Below are 17,000 nucleotides of genomic sequence, written 5' to 3'. Positions count from 1 at the left end.
GCCGAGTTAACTGCAAAAACAGCTAATCAGATTCTAAGGCAGTTCCACCCAAAGTCATGCTTGGGATCTCAAAAGGGAACACTGGATTGAAGCACCACATTACATCTACAGCAGAGATCAACAGCCCAAGTGCATGCCGTAAGGCAGGGGCCTGCCATACACAGGTTCTCTCCCTTCCATGAGCATCTCAGTCAGCAGCTCATCCCTTTCCCCAATTACTGCCCACTACCACTGCCCTGAGGCCCGGCCATAGGGCTGCAGGAGTTAGGGCAGGCAGTACTAAAAGTTAGGAGGAAATTAGCATGCCACCTGACACTTTTCTGGCACAAGTTTGAAACGATTGGTTTAGGTTACAAACACGACTGCAAGATTCCACTACGCTGATGAAACCACTTTTTCTGCAAACTAAAAATAACCTATTTATCAAATAAGGAGCATTCCTGAAATATTTTTGCCCTGTCAGCAACCCAAGTTCCATTTCCTCAAATACTTACTCTAGTCTAGCGTGTTTTATTGGATCCAAGTCTCCCCACATCCCCCAGCTTCTCCACTCCTCACCCTAATCCTGTGAACACAGCAAGACAACTAATTTCTTTCCTAATTCAAACTTGTAAAGTTTCTTTTCCAATAACAAATCTGTACAAAGCTTTGTGGCTCCCGCCTTGTCTAGAGCCTCAACTAGAAGATGGGTTGGCCGCAGAAAAGACTAACGAAAAGCAAAGAAAAATGAAGGACAAGACAGGGCATGATCAGGAAGTCAGCTAAATGCTTTTCACTCAGGCAGGAATGGCAGAAACCCCACCCACTGAGAAGAATGGCGAATTCGGGTGAATGGTTCCCAGTACGGAGCCAGGTGGTACTTTATCACCTTACAACACAGCCATTAAGCCTGCTCTGCGAACAGATTCATAATCAAAGAGCTCTGAGGACCCTACAAGAATCGTTAGTAGGTTCTACGGTTGAAGTGATTTTTTGAGGGAAACAAACTCCCATAAATTAAGTCAAACAAGTCAATCTTTAAATTGCAGATTTTCTAGATATAAAGAGCTAAGAAAGTGGCTCAAATCATACCACTAGGAAGTAGGAGTTCCAAGGAAGCTGTAAACCCTGTCCTCAGCAGCTCTCCCTCCTCTCAGGCCCTGAGTGAGGCAGCACTTTTCCAAAGATGGAAACTAACTATGGACTTTGAACTTCCTTATGGCCGCTGCTCTTTACAACAGCATCAGGAGATGCCAAAGTACTGTGCCACACTATACAGACCTAACAAAGCATTTCCCATTCTAGAACAGTTACTTAGATACACGTTAATGTACTTCTCACAGATCCAACTCTCGAGTGTTCTCTCACTCTTATTTTTAACCTTTTCCTATCTCTTTAAGACAAAAAACAAAACTGGCTTGTTTATAAAAATGCACACTCTCAGAAACATTGCTCCTGAAGAAAAAAAATTAGCCTGAGACCACCCACAGTGCACTGTGGTAACGTTCCAATGCAGAATCTATTCTGTGTTGTCAGAGCAAACTGCAAGCTGTAGCCATTCCAGGATTCATGAAAGCAAAGATTATCAGAGCTGGAGAGATCCTTGGGGGTTGATTACCCAGTCCAGCCTTTCATTTTAAAGATGGGAGAAATAAGGCCCTAAGAGGGGAAATGGAGGTCTGCAGCAAAGTTGGCCCTAAGACCCAGAGTCCAGACTCCGAAATCAGGCCCCACCCGCACGGTACCTCTTCATAAGGCTGTTTATGAGAGTGAAGTGGCTAAGGGAAGGGAGGGAGAGAAAGGAAACACATGGCACCGAGCGAAGAGACCAACTCTTTGTGAACTCCCCGCTCCTCCTCTGCTGCTTCGCAGTGTGACTCAAGGCCATACTGCCTTAATTCCAAGAGCTTTTCTCTTAAATTTTATATAATCTTCACTAAAAGCAAGATGTAAACTGCCACGCACACTCTAACAGGGCCTCCCAATCACTGGACAGGCAAAGTAAAAAACAACCAACTACCAAGATAAAATGACTATTAAGAAACCCTTGACCAGAAAGATAACATCCTTTGGGGTAAAGGGACAGATTTTAAAAAGATGACTCAATTGGAGGAGCCCATTGAAGGAAACCACATTACCAGACTTCATGTTCTAGGACCTAGGCCTTGGAGAAACTTGCACTTCTCTGAACCTTGGTTTCTTCAATAGTAAAATGAAAAGTATAGACTTTCATTCACTATAAGGCCCTTTCAAGTTCTAAAAGGCTCAACCTCTTTCCAAGAGGCCCCTGTTACAGGAAGACAGTAGCCGTTAACAGTACCCAAAAGGCAAGGTACAGAAGTCTTAAGCGTGGCCACTGGTCTGGAGATGGGTCCTGACAGATAAGCTTCCTAGCGACTTCCCACAACCTGACAGTGAACATCAGTGGGACCCCACTGAAACTAAACACGGGGCGAACAGGGCATACTTTCTTCAACAATGTGCCCACAGGATCTTGGTGATGACGCCTTTAAGGATCTGGTCTGATCATCGACAGGTGGTTTAAATTTGCCAATACTGATTGTTCCCATCCCCTCCTTTGAAATCAAATTAATATTTACTGAGTGTCTACTACTAAATATATTAAATACTTTCTCAATATCCTTATTGTCTATTTGCTTTTTCTTTCATTTAGCATTTTACATGCTGGAGATTTAAAGACCTATGAAAAATATTAAAAACCTTAATCACAAATAAGTAACTAGAATTTCAACTAATAGAAAACTAACAAAAAAATTATTAAGTGTAAGCAAGCTTTTTTAAAACACATCATCCTATACAGCCAATTCAGCAATCTCCTTTCAGAGGCTGCTCCTTCCCAGGGATGCTGCTGATAGCAAGAATGCCAACTAATGTAAGCAAAGAAGACAAAAGTTTCCTTTTCTGCTGTCTCATCAATATATCTTACTGTGGAGGCTACACTATACCAGAGATTAAAGCTAAGAATTAAATCAAGCAAAAGGAAATGCAAGCTCCAATGTAAATTATGAGAAGTAATGAATCTTAAATAAGCAGGTACTTACTTGCCTGCCCACCCACTAAGCCTGGGATAAATATGATTTCTATCAACAAGATTACAAACAGTAATTTTCAAACCTCAGTATGGATATGGAGTTACTTGTTAAAGTCGTAGATTCCCAGGTACCATCCTCAAATACTCTGATTAATTGGATCTGTTAGAGCCCACAGATTTGCATTTGTATTCTGGTAGAGATGGTTCGAACACTATACTACTTTTAAAAATACTGGGGTAGTCTATGGCTATGCCACCCTGAACGTGCCCAATCTCATCTGATCTTGGAAGCTAAGCAGGGTCGGGCCTGGTTAGTACTAGAATGGGAGACCACCTGGGAATACCAGGTGCTGTAGGCATTAAAAAAAAAAAAAAAAAATACTGAGATAGGGGGGAATTGTTACGTCTCCTGGATACCTAAATGTACATTTTCTAGAGTAGAGTAACCTACAGCATATGTTCAAAATATGGCACACAGGCTGATTTTCAACTGTACCAAGCCCACTCCTACCGTCTGATAGAGACCTGAGAATTAATATGGACTAATTCCAATCACTTAACAAAGGCAATCCTCCCTTCCACCTCCTGAAGCAACTTCTGAAGTCAGTGCTACCTCCACTCCTCATACCAAGGGCTCCTTTTCTTAGAGAGGCACTCACTGGATTCATTCTGGGCTCTGTTCCTACGGTACCTGTCAGAGAAGTCTTCCATGTCATCCTACCTAAAGTGAGATCTTATCTTAAAATAAGTACCCCTACTCTAACTTGCTACTTGCTTCTCCTGTTTTACTTCTCCTCATAGTCCTTAGCCTTACATGAAGCTCACTGTTTCATATTGATTTACACTCTCCTTCACTAGAACATCAGCTCTACAGGATCAGAAGAGAGGCTTTCCCACTATGGTCATTGTACTCCTGGCACCGAGACCAGGACTCGGCATATAGCAGGTGCTCCATACATGTTTATAGATTAATGCAGCACTACTTCATAAGGTTTCTGGTCTTTAATCCCATTCAGTTCACCTACCATACTCACTCACTGTCACTGGACTTTTTCACCCGGAGTGGCAATTATTCCTTTTGACAGTTACATCATTCAGGAAACTGAATTGAGGTGCCAACCCAGAGAGGCACCCTGCCACCTGCCTTTCCATACTCTGTGGTAATGTGAGATTCCCTCCCCGCCCCCCAACTAAACTGCAACAGAGATTTAAAGGTGCATCCCACAGGATGTTTTCAAATGATTTATTCTCCATAGGAATGACTTGGCTTCTACCATGTGAGGAGTCAAATATAATGTTGGCAAACACCAGTGTGAGAGCTGCAAGTTTCAACAAAAGCAGAACAGTGTGTTGGCAGCCAAAATCACTTCACTCTCTCCTTTATCAGGTCAGCCAAACACTTTCTGTCAAGACTCAGCTAACTCTTACCACACGCATTTGTCTATTCATTCGCTTATGAATAGTAAGTAATATCTTATAAAGCACATGCTGCACTAAGTGCTTTACATACATCACCCTAGTCCCCAAAACAGTCCTTCCTACAAAATTGGTATTATGATCCCCATTTTATAGATGAGGAAATTGAAGCGCTGTGAAGTTCAGCAATTTTCAACTAATAAGTAGTAGGCTGGGATTTGAATTCAGATCTACTTGAGTTTAAATGCTCGCTTTTTTCATTGTTAACGCTTTCACTCCTCAGGCTCCCCGCATCTCACACCCCCTGCACTACGCCTGTCACTCAGAAAACATCTAATAAATGTTTGCTGAATCGGATAGCTAAACAGGATTTTTGTAGAATCTGCCTGGATCACATTCTTCAGTCCAAATATAATTTTAAAAACAAATAAGTTCATTTAACTCCCTCTGAATAATAAAAAATAATGGAAAATATAGCCTTCTTCTGTTTAAAAAAATACTAGGTTTATTCTGAAATGGAACTTGTCAAAACGTAATTCATTACTATAGAAATCTGGATATAAAGCAAGTGAAATCATAAAAGCAGTATTGCTTGGTACACTAAGAAGTGGACACGAAGTAAAATCTGAATTTTAGCTAAATTTCAGTTAAGTTTCAGCTATAAAACAGTGATAAATGCTCTTGCCTCCCTTCCTAACAATGGTACCTTAAAATTCAAATGTGATAATGCCTATAAAAACACTTCATAAACCGTAAAGTGTTATACGAAAATAATTATTAGTGTGATTTGAACCTTGGTGGCTGAATAAAAAAAGCCTGACTTTCAACCTATAAGACCAGCATTACTAAAAGGCACAATGTATGCGGAGCATTTTAAGAAGTAAAAGTCCTAAATTCCTGTTGGTTTATCCTAAAGAAAGAAAGGATGTGGCTTGCCCAATTATTAATCTTTTTATGTCTAAGTCCTATTTCTTCAACTGCACTATTCAATCTCTCGATGGCAGAGAACTGGGATATATATGTCAATATATTGTTTTGTTTTGAGAAGGACTAACAAAACCTCACCTCAATATATGGGGGTCGGCAAAGGAGATTGGGCTTCTCTATATACAGATATTAATTCCCTCCTTTCATGCTAAGGCACTTACTTGCCCATTCCGAACAGTAGTTGTCAGATCTATAAACAGGATGATAAAGAGACTATATAATATAGCACTGGTCCTAATTAATGCCATAAAGTACACCTATCAATGACATTGCTGCAGATGGGTAAGAAATGATACAATCTTTTTAAAGCCAGTGGGGTTTGGTAAGAGCTATTTAGTCAGTCAGTTAAGGAGCTACTGGAATTGTGTGCATGTATATGTTGTTGTATTGCAAATAAATATCAAGATAAGAAAACCTCACCATCAGGCTCACCATTTTTATTTTTAGCCCTCAAACAAAAATGACCATTGCTCTATCAAAATCAAGATTATAAAGACAATGAGATTTGGGATCTTACAACACACTTTATCAGCATAGCCTAAATTCACAGTTTCAACATTTCCCCCAATCCATCTCTCCACAACGAAATCCTCCAACTACTCAGCATCTATAAAGATACAAATCCCACCCCATCTAACTTTTGTAAAGAAATAAGATCGCTTAATTATTTTCCCTGCTTCACTCATTTTCTGAATCTGTTTCTATATCTATACACAAACCACGTGCCAGAATCACAGTCAATTTTACAACTACAAGTGATCAAGGCTGTTAGAATTTCATGCAGTACAAGTGCACACCGTAGACAATAAATATTAGTTGAATAAACAGATTTAGAATAGACGTGACCAAAGCACAAATAAGATTTATGGGAAGTACCCACTACAACTACAGACTGAAGTCTAAATTCCTTAGTCTGTCATCTCAGGCCCTGGCATGCTGGCCATTTTTTCCTTCCCTGGACAGACTGATCTATTCATTTCCTGAGGAAAAAACCCATGTTACACCTTTGCCCAAATATCTCCTCTGCCTGGAATGACTTCCATCTTATCAAATCTATTCAACGAGCAATTCAATACCATCTCCTCTTCAGTGGAGCTCTCCCACACCACTGCCCATTAACTCTTCCCTTCTTGAGCACCCACTGCCATTTAGCATGTTATACTACTGGGACACATGCATCATTCTCTTATACAGTATACTCACAGACGTACTTTTTGCATTTATACTCTATAACTCCAACTACAATGCAAGCCTCTTTGAAGGTGTAGTATAGACCTGTCATTTCTTTGCATTCCCATAAGTATGTTGTTAATATAAGTTATTCGACAAAGATTTGTTTAAGGAAAAAAGCAAAAGAGGGAAGAAGAGGCGAGTATCCTCAAGATACACCAAGTTAAGAGTTAAAATCGAGCCCTTATTAATTACCTGAATCCTTCAGTTATTTTATGGAGTAAAATGTATGTTTCCCAATGGTTTCCTATCACTTAAAGTAAATAAAAATCTTACACAATCTGGTCACTGCCTTCCTCTCGTACCTTCATCTCCTATCATATTCTTCGACCACTCTCTTTATCCCTCCCACCCTCTGTTCCATACACACCGGCCTTCCTGGGTCCTCACCTAGGCCAGCTCATCACGACCTTAGGATCTCTGTACTTGTAGCTTCCTCTGTGGTACTCAGATCTTCCAATGGCTGCTCCCTCCTTGTAATTCAAATCACAATGCAAATGTCACCTCCTCAGAAATGCCTTCCCTGACAATCCTAGCTAAAGCTGCACTCTCCTCCTCCCATCACTCCCTACTGTACCAAATTGTTTTATTTTCCTTTATTTCTATCTGAAATTATTCTGTTGACATTTTTACTCCTTGTCTCTCCTATGTAACTATGTATGTAAGCACCATGAAGGCAAGAATTTGTCAGTCTTGTTCACAACTGTATCCCAGTGCCTAGAACATTACCTGGCATCAGAAGACAGTCAATAAATATGAACCAAAAAAAAAAAAAAAAGAATGAGTTTTTCTCTCAGCTAATATTACAATTCTCAAGAACATGAACATTGTTTTCTACTTCATCTCTCATGACATCTAACAGACTAAATGTACTGTAATCAGTCAATAAATGCTCAATTATAGACTTTTCTGGTATACCCTTCCACTTACATCTTTAATTATGCCAAAAAAAATCAGTAAGTACCTACTATAAGCCAGGCACTAGGCTAGGCGTCATTCTTATTTCTTACTTTTCAATTTACTGTGTTCATCATTGATATTCTGAAAGGTCCAACACTTGATCATAAATTAAAGAAACCTTGAACCCGCTTTCCCCATAGTCAGATGACCTCATTTTATTGACCTATGAAATGCAACTAATTGCAGCTACCTCCGGGGCACCATACAAACTCAGTAGTTATTTTTCATGTCAGAGACACAGAGAGCACTTCATTATTCAATTATATGTCCATTTCTCATCTATTATTGTCCTTTAAGAGACTATACCACAAAAAACTATAAAAGACATTCTTGAGAAATCTTGAGACACTGAAAATGGACCAATATATATTAGAAACACAATTTTTAAAGGTGTGGTAATGGCATGGTGGTTATGTAGTAGAGGGTCCTTATTCTACGGGTTACACATCTGCAGGTTACCAAACGGTTAAGAAAAAATGGATACATACAGCCATACATATTTATAGCTACACAAGTATAAGGCAAACAGTTAACAATTATTGAATCCAGGTGAAAAGTATGGATATTTATTTATTAGACTACTGTATTAGCTTTTCTGTAAGTTTGAAATTTTTCATAATACGTTGATGGGGGAAAATGTTTCTCTTAAAATAATATGTGCATTTCTCTCTGCTGTAACTACTTGGTTGGTATGCAATACAAGCTTTAACATATAATTAAACAAAAACTGATCTTGAGATTATTATAGGATCCACAAACCGAACCACTAGAACACAAGAAATATAAACAAAAGAGGTAACGAACAGGAAAAACTACCCAAAGCCAAGACAACTTCCAGTCCAGACTAGGCAAGGTCCCCTCTTCTTAGCAGTTTTGTGCTCAATAGAGGAAGATACCATTATTTTGGAACCCTGCTTCTAGAAACCAGCTGTTCAGGACAACACATGCAGACTCAATCTTTCAGCCTCACCCACCCAGGGAAAGAATCTATGATGAGAAACTAAACCACAGAATCGGTGACATTCTACATGAATAGGGCTCCTGAGTATTTTGAAAATACAATTTGGTTTTTATTGCTGTTTTACTTAAGCAGATGTTGAGAACTATAATCACAACCACCGAAGTAATAACTGATTCAAGCAAGGATGACTGGTGGATGCTAAAACCATTTGGTAGAACAGGATATTCACATTGTCTCAAAGTCACCCCACGGATTACTTACAAAGGGCAGTAGGTACCTTTACAATGAAGAGATCAAACTTACCATCAACAATAAGACAGACTAACATTATGTGCCTCCTAATGTGACACAGTATCATTTATGTAATCTCATACATCTAAGCATGAGAAAACAATCAGACAAATCCAATTTATGAGACATTTTAACTGGTCTGGACTCTTCAAAAGAAAGTGTTATTAAAGACACCAAAATAAAAGTTAAAGTGGAGCTTTTCTAAATCAGTGGTCTTTAAAGTTTTATTAGAGTACAGCCATATCCATTCATTTACATATTGTCTATGGCTGCTTTTCTTCCAAGAGACAGTATAGCCCACAAAGCCAAAAATATTTACTATCTGGTCCTTTACAGAAATTTACCAACCCCAGCTCTATAGATTAAAAGAGACACGACAACCAAATGTAACAAGAAATCCTTAAAGTGGATTTTGAAGGGGAGAAGAAGCTATAAAGAACATTTACAGAACAAGTGGGATATTAAATATGAATATTAGACACTGAATCAATGTTGAATGTGGAAGTATTTAGGGGTTACAGGTCATGAGGTATACAACTTGCTTCCAAATGTTTCAGGAAAAAAGACAAATAGATAAAGCAAATGTGACAAACTATCAACGATTGTGAATATGGATCAGCAGTTCTCAAACTTTTTGATCTCAGAACTCCTTTACACTCTTAAAATTACCAAAGACCCAAAAGGCTTTGGTTTACATGAGTTATATCTATCTATATTTGCCATACAAGAAATTGAAACAAATTTTTAAAACACATATTGGTTTTAAAATAATAATTTCATTATGTTAACATAAATAATATATTTTTTATGAAAGTAACTATAGTTTCCAAAAAAAAAAGCTTAATGAGAAGAGTGACATTGGTTTTACGCTTTCGCAAATGTTTTAACATCTGTTGAGGCACATGTGCTTCTGCGTTCAAGCATTATAATATGGTATTCTGTTTGAAGTATATGAAGAAAATGCAACTTCACACAATATGTACTTGAAAAAGAAGTATTTTAATAGCCTTTTAAGATGATTAGAGATATTATCCTTTGACATTACACTATAACTTGACAAGTGGCAGTATCTTACAGGTTAGTTGCAGTATGGAATCTGAAGTCAATATACATGAACTTTTCACACTCTGTTTCATTAAAAACCATTGGTCTACCTTGCCCTTTGAAGGGATCTTTTACCCAAGCATGATTTTATAAAATCATGCATTGATCATTTGGAAAATATCAGTTCACTAAGCTGACAGACATGCAGATCTTCTAAAATGTTGACACATTTCACTGTCCAATATCAAAAAATCACTTTAGTTATTATCACCACCAATCTCATCAAAAAAGGCTAAGTATTGGGAAGCTGCCAAACTCAGTAGTAGATAAAAGTACTTGTTACTGTTCTGTTGCCCTTGTTTTTTGTTCCTGTTTTCATCATCTACTCTTTTTCTGACTTTTGTGGCTTAGCATTTTATATGGTTCCATTTTTCTCTTTCTTAGCATAGCCATTAATTTTTTTTTTTTAGTGGTAAATTGTGGTTCTCTGTATCCACAACTGTAAAAAATTTCCAACTATTTTGAAGAGCAAGAAAAAAAACGCCTTCCCCAATATTAATGAATACATGGCACAGCAATGCTCTTTGAAAAACAAAGAACAGCTGTCAGGCATTATTAATCTATGAAGGCCCAATACAAAAACTCAACTCCCTGCAGTTCATTCAAGAATCCATTTAACAAGAAACCACTGCCAACAAAACAAATACAGAACCACGGTGCCTTGTTTTGGGCTAAATGTATTTTGGAATTAAGAATTGTTTAGATTTTATGAAATCTAAAAAGGTAATATAATAGGAACTAAGGCAGTACCCAGTAGGCAAACACATTAATATTTCTATAGTTCAATATACGAATAATCATACTAAGTAGGATAAGATTATAAATAGCCTCACTTCAGTTCAGGTCAGGTTTTGCTATGAAGTAAATTATGTTTTTCATTTCTAAGTGTTTTTTGGTTTTTGAAATAGCATATAAAGAACTGTGGACTCTTTGAGAATATGCTATACTCCCATTTAAATCATTTAATCAGCCTACACTAGTATATACTTATGGGATAGGGTTTATCTTTAGAGATTTTCAGGAGAATTTTATTTGCAATTACAATGTAGTTGCATATTCCATTGAAGGTTTGGAAAAACCATATTATTAGAAACGGGTGGTAAGGAATAGGCACAGTGCCAATATAAATCATTTTTATCAGGAGTCAAAGTGACCAGAGAGAACCTGGGTCAGACAGCGTAACACCAATGTTGTTGGTTTGGAACTGTTACAATAAATCATAGGTAGCTAATTCAAGACTTTAGAGCCACATGTAACTCTCTAAGGCTGAAAACAGTCCTTGAGGGAAGGGAAGATAATTAAAAATTAAAACTATGCATCAATTTATATCTAAAATATGTAAGAAGTATATCTTTCTACTTGATGCCACAAATTAATTAGGGATCAGAATTTAGGGGCAAATTTTTGTAACCCTTAGCAAAAACACTGGCAAATTCCTGATACTACACCTTAACCAGAGTCTAATTTAGTAATAATCCAAGACAAAGTGATATAATGGAAATAGCAGTGGACTGAGAATCCAGAAGACCTCACTTCTCATCTCAATTTTGCCACTATTTATACAGCCTCAGCCAAGAACATAGTAAATACCCACCAAATGGGATGTTAAATAAATGAACCTAACTTTTTCATGCCTAATTCATTATTTGTAATAAAAGACCTGGATTAAAAGATTTTTAAAAGTGTCTTTTAGGTATAAATTCTTTCATAAAAATTCAAGTTTATTCATATGACTGGTTAAAATTAATTATGACGAGTTTTAAAGAGAGGATTCTTGACTGAACAGGGTGGGAAAAAGTTTTCCAGCAAAGGTAATAGCGGCATACACACGAGTTCTGTGTTAAGAACAAAATGAGATGGAGTTATTACCAGACCTATAATGCATGTGCCCCCAAGGACCTTATCAACTCATACAACTTCAGTGGTGACCTTAGAGATTATCTAGTCCAAATCACTTTATAGATGAGAAAACTGAGACCCTGAAAAATTACATGGTCATACTATCTGGTTGTAGTAACGCTAAGACTAAAACCCATATTTCCCCGGTCCCCAGTCAGATGCTCACTACCTTTCCTCAAGGCTCAAGGCTTCCAGAACTGCATAACCTCAGTGCTTCCTACAGTACGGTCATCCTCACTTCAACGCTCTTTCAGAACCTCTAGTTCTACTACATCATACATAGGTATGGGGTGAGCAATCAATTCCCGGCAAATAGATCCAAAAAGTCAGAGAAAACATTTACAAGTCATATATCTGACAAGAGATTAGTATCCAAAATATACAGAGAACTCTTATAATTCAACAATAAAAAGGCAAATTACCAATTAAAAAATGGGCAAAAGATTTGCATAGTCATTTCTCCCAAGGTATGCAAATGGTAAATAAGCATGTTTGAAAAGATGTTCCAACATCATTACTCATTAAGGAAATGCAAATCAAGACCACAATGAGATACCACTTCACACCCACTAGTATGACTACAATTGGAAAGGACAATGAGGATGAGGAGAAACTGAAACCTTCACCCATTGCTGGTGGAAATGCAAAATGGTACGGTTGCTATGAAAAAAAGTTTAGCGGTTCCTCAAAAAGTTAAAAAGAGTTAACATATGACCCATCAATTCCATTCCAGATATATACCCAAGAGAAATTAAAATGTCCACACAAAAACTTGTACAGCAATCTTTACTCGTAATAAGCAAAAAGTGGAAACAACCCAAATGTCTATCCACTGATGAAAAGATAAACAAAAGGTGGTATGTAAGGTGGTATGCTCATATAATGGGATGCTATTCAACCCTAAAAATGAATGAACCTTGAAAACACCGTTGTAAATGAATGAAGCCAGACACAAAAGTCTACATACTGTATGATTCCATTTATGTGAAATGTCCAGAACAGGCAAATCCATAGAGACAGAAAGCAGATTACGGTTGCCAGGGACTGGAGGTAAGGGAGGATGGAAAGTGACTGCTAATGGGTATGAGGTTTCTCCTTGGAGTGATGAAAATGTTCTGAAATTAGTGATGATGGTCGCACGACCCTGTGAATATGCTTTAAAAAAAACAATGAACTGTATACCCTAAGATGATAAATTTTATGGGATATGAATTACATGAATATATATTTTTGTTTTATTTTAAAACACACAGACACACAAAAGTGAACTTCCCACACATGCCCTTTCACATTAGAAAAATACCAACACAAGGTTAATGCATTAAAGCCTCAATTCAATATTTACTGAGTAAGGCATTTGCTATTAGTGGGAATACAGAGATAAATACTCTGTTCTTATGATATCCATAGTCTATTATAAGCAGACTAAGGTAAGTAAATGATTATAACACAGTGTGGTAAGTGCCAACCACAAAAAAATATAAAGTACAGAAAGAGTTGATTTATTATAGAGCCAGGAATGTTTCATAGAAGAGAAGATGTCTAAACTAGACTTTAACGAATTAACAGAAGATCTCTCCAGACAGCTAATGGAAGCAAAAATGTCATATAACTACATGCTAAGTGTCACAATGGAATTTAAAAGTGTGAAAAATCATTTCTCTGGAGTAATCTAAAAGAACTTCATAGTGAAATTTAAGTTGATCTTTAAGAATGAGTAGAGTATGATTACGTATAAACAAATAAGGACTGGACTTTGAGATAAACTGAGGAAATAATGAATCATGGTCAGAATATAATTAGAAATGCACATATTTAGCTAAGCACAGCAAGAGTAACCCAAAAAGACTTTAAGTAGCAATGACTGGTGTTGGTGTGACTTGCATAGCATTTTGTTTCTTCCAAAGAAATCCTGCCCATAGTACTTTAGTTGCTTCATTTGTTTTATTTTTATTTTGGTACATACTAAATCTACATTCCAGACTATCTATCTACCTACTTATCTTTCTTCCTTTCTATTCATCTACCTACTTATCTATCTATTCTCATTTAATCTTCACAACAAACCCGAGCTAAGTAGTAATGTACCAATTTTAATGAGGAACTCAACTTCAAAAGTTTACCGAAAAATACGGCTCACAATTGTATATCTATCTATGCATTCTGTTCAGTGTCAGAAATTCAAACTCAATTAATCCTTAAAACAACCCTAGGTATTAGAACTAGGTATTATTAGTTCTTTTATTTGTAGATGAGATAACTGAGATTCAGGGAGGTTAAGCAATTTGCCCAGAGTCACAATGGTGATAAAAGGCAGAATTGGGAATTAAATCCAGGTATGCCTGATCCTAAAGCTCTCTTCCACTAGATATATTGCTTCATCTATCCCTAATCATTATTCAGTCTAATTCGATATGCGTCCATTTTTACACTCTGCATTTCCAGTGGCTAGTGGTAGTAGTCTCTTGCATAAACAGGCACAGTATACATTTGCTGAAGACATTCTCTACAGACTAGACCTAAAAGAAGGCTAACAGCCAAAAAAATTCCTACCCAAGAGAAACCCCAACAAACGGCGATTTCTCTTTTTCAGGTTTTTCCAAGGGGGAGAGAAGAGCCTCCAATGCTACAGCAGACTAGCCTGAGAGACAGACACGAAGAAATCTTTTCATCAAAGAGATGGAAAGGACAAATCTGACCAAGATCTGGTTATAGCAATGCAGAGATCATGCAGTACATACTGCAGCAAAATCAGATGCTGACAGCTGAGAGATATCGAGCCACGAAGGTCATTAAAAAAACAAAAAGCCAGAAATACTTAAATCTTAAAAATGCCTCTAAACAACTGCAGGAAACTGACATGGGACAAAAGAGTGGAATTCAGTTAAAGCAGTTCAAGAGTTAAATCCGTGAAAACTCACATGACAGCAACAGCTCATGCTGGTAGCTCACATCTCACATTTTACCTTTTTTTCTACATAGAAAAGGTAAGCTGTTTTCTCAGTTCCCAGCGAATCTGATACCCTTCAAATGCTGGTTCTCAGCTTGCTAGATGGCTAGACTAGGACCTAGGAATTACATAGCAACATCCTCCCCACCTCCCCTCTAACAGCAGGAAGAAAATCAAGGACCAGAAGACCTGAGTATTTGGGAGTGATCTCCCTTCTCGTTCCAAACACCACAAATCTGTTCTACTCATACAAGAGGTGACTGTTAGGACATTCATCCCAAACCATTTTTTTAAATTTCAGACTAGGATTAAATAATCCATTAAATTTTATTCCAGTAAATTTTGTCCTGGTGTCCTTTGACAAGTTCATTTATGGATTTCTCATCTGTAAAATGGGACTAAATATACTGGACTCTGTCTAGACTCCACCTCTCTCATAGGAATATTATTTGAAGAAAATGTTAAAGTTCTTGGAAAAGTCAAAAGCATAATATAATAACAACAGCTAACATTTATGGTACATTTACTTTGTGTCATTCTAAGTCCTTTGCATGAACTCATTTATTTCTCACAATACTATCACGCAGATACTATTAATCTCACTTTTCAAATGAGTAAACTGAGGCACAAAGAGGTAGAGTTCTTTTCCTAAGTTTACATAAATATTATATAGTACACCTGGAATTCAAATCCAGACCATACTAGTCAATAAATATAAATTACTAAACTAATATACTTGCAAAGTATAAGGAAAATTACGTTAGAATATTACAGCACCTGGCTTAAGGAGGCAAACAATAAGCTAGTCAAATATTTGAATTCTACTTTGTTCCCACCATCATATATACCATCATTCGTATGTATTCTGAGATTAACATGTAACAGATAAATTTATGTGGGGAACAGAGGTTCTGAAATCATATAGGTCTGTCGTTTAATAGCAGTAAGGGCAAGTTACTTAGTTGTGTCTCACTGTCCTTGTTTGTAAAACAGAGTTTAAACCTACCATATAGAATTATTTAAGGACTAAATGCATTATCAACTAATCAAGTGCTAAGCAAATATTATCAGCTGTAATTGTTAATATTATTTCACTCGGCCATTTTACCTACTTTCCATGTAAACAAACACCTAAAGAATTTTTGCCTCAAAGCTGGCATAGAATCTTGAAATGGGCATATATACTAGATTTCACATTTCAGCATCTCCACACTTTGATAACACTTTCTAGTAAATTCATAATCCACATAACATTGCTGCTGACATGAGCATCTCTTCTACCATTTTTAATTTGTAGCTACGCTGTATTTCTTACATGTCAAATAACACTGCAAACTCTTAAATTGTCACATTTCTGATTAATTGGTAAACTGACTTTGGGAGTCACTGTGTGTGGCTTTTTATAAAAACACCTCAAATTAAAACGGTAGAATCTTCTTAAAAATTCTTTACTCCACCTTCTCATTTGACAAATCTGAAACCCAAAGAGTAAAGTGACTTGTTCAAGTTTATACTGCTAGATAAGGACAAAGACTGAACCAGAACCTCCAGACTCAGTCCAAAGCTCTTTATCATCTCTCTGGGCTGAATAAATTCCATTTCCTCTTAAGGAAGGAGATAAACATGTAAGGACAGAGAATGACTCAAATCTCTAAGGATAAAAAAAATTTCAGGATGCAAGGCTTCAACGATCATTTAACATAGCAAAACAAAACAAAGTGGCATTACTCAGTATTATTTCCTCCTCAAAAAAATCATGACGACTCAAAAATCTACTCTACTACATTTGTATTAGCCTAACCCACATTTGCTCATGCTAGTCCTTCCCAATTACCTCTGCAACCTTCTGAAACTGTCTTAGAAAATTCAGGTCAAAATCCTAACAAATCCCAGAGAACTGTCACAGTGCAGTGTTATTATACCGAATACTCCTAAAAAAAAAAAATAATAAATAAGCAGGGCTTAAAAATTCTATTGTACTGAGATTTTCAGAGTATTTATTTTGCTGTGATGGAATCTGAACTTTTTTTTTTCCAGAAATAGTTTTCCATGAAAATCATACTAAAATGAGAGAGAAAACATAAAAATGTTCTCATCAAGGCCACTGATATTCATTAAACTTGCCCAAGTTTTTTGGAGCATTTCAAATCTCACATGCATTAAAAGAACTC

General features: G+C 37.0%; 1 protein-coding gene and 1 non-coding gene across 5 annotated transcripts in view; one reads left to right on the top strand and one right to left on the bottom strand.

The window, feature by feature from the left end:
- The window catches only part of LUZP1 (leucine zipper protein 1), a 68,152-nt gene that overhangs the window by 37,209 nt on the left and 13,943 nt on the right, over positions 1-17,000 (bottom strand). The window lies entirely within an intron of this gene.
- LOC112472956 lies at positions 3,272-3,390 on the top strand. Its single transcript, XR_003043870.1, has one exon. It is a non-coding gene; the product is annotated as a 5S ribosomal RNA (ribosomal RNA).

Source organism: Pteropus alecto, unplaced genomic scaffold, assembly GCF_000325575.1.
Source record: "Pteropus alecto unplaced genomic scaffold, ASM32557v1 scaffold39, whole genome shotgun sequence".
NCBI classification, from domain to species: Eukaryota; Metazoa; Chordata; class Mammalia; order Chiroptera; family Pteropodidae; genus Pteropus; species Pteropus alecto.
The sequence above is the reverse complement of the archived record's forward strand: the minus strand, read 5'-3'. Positions and strand labels throughout refer to the sequence as shown.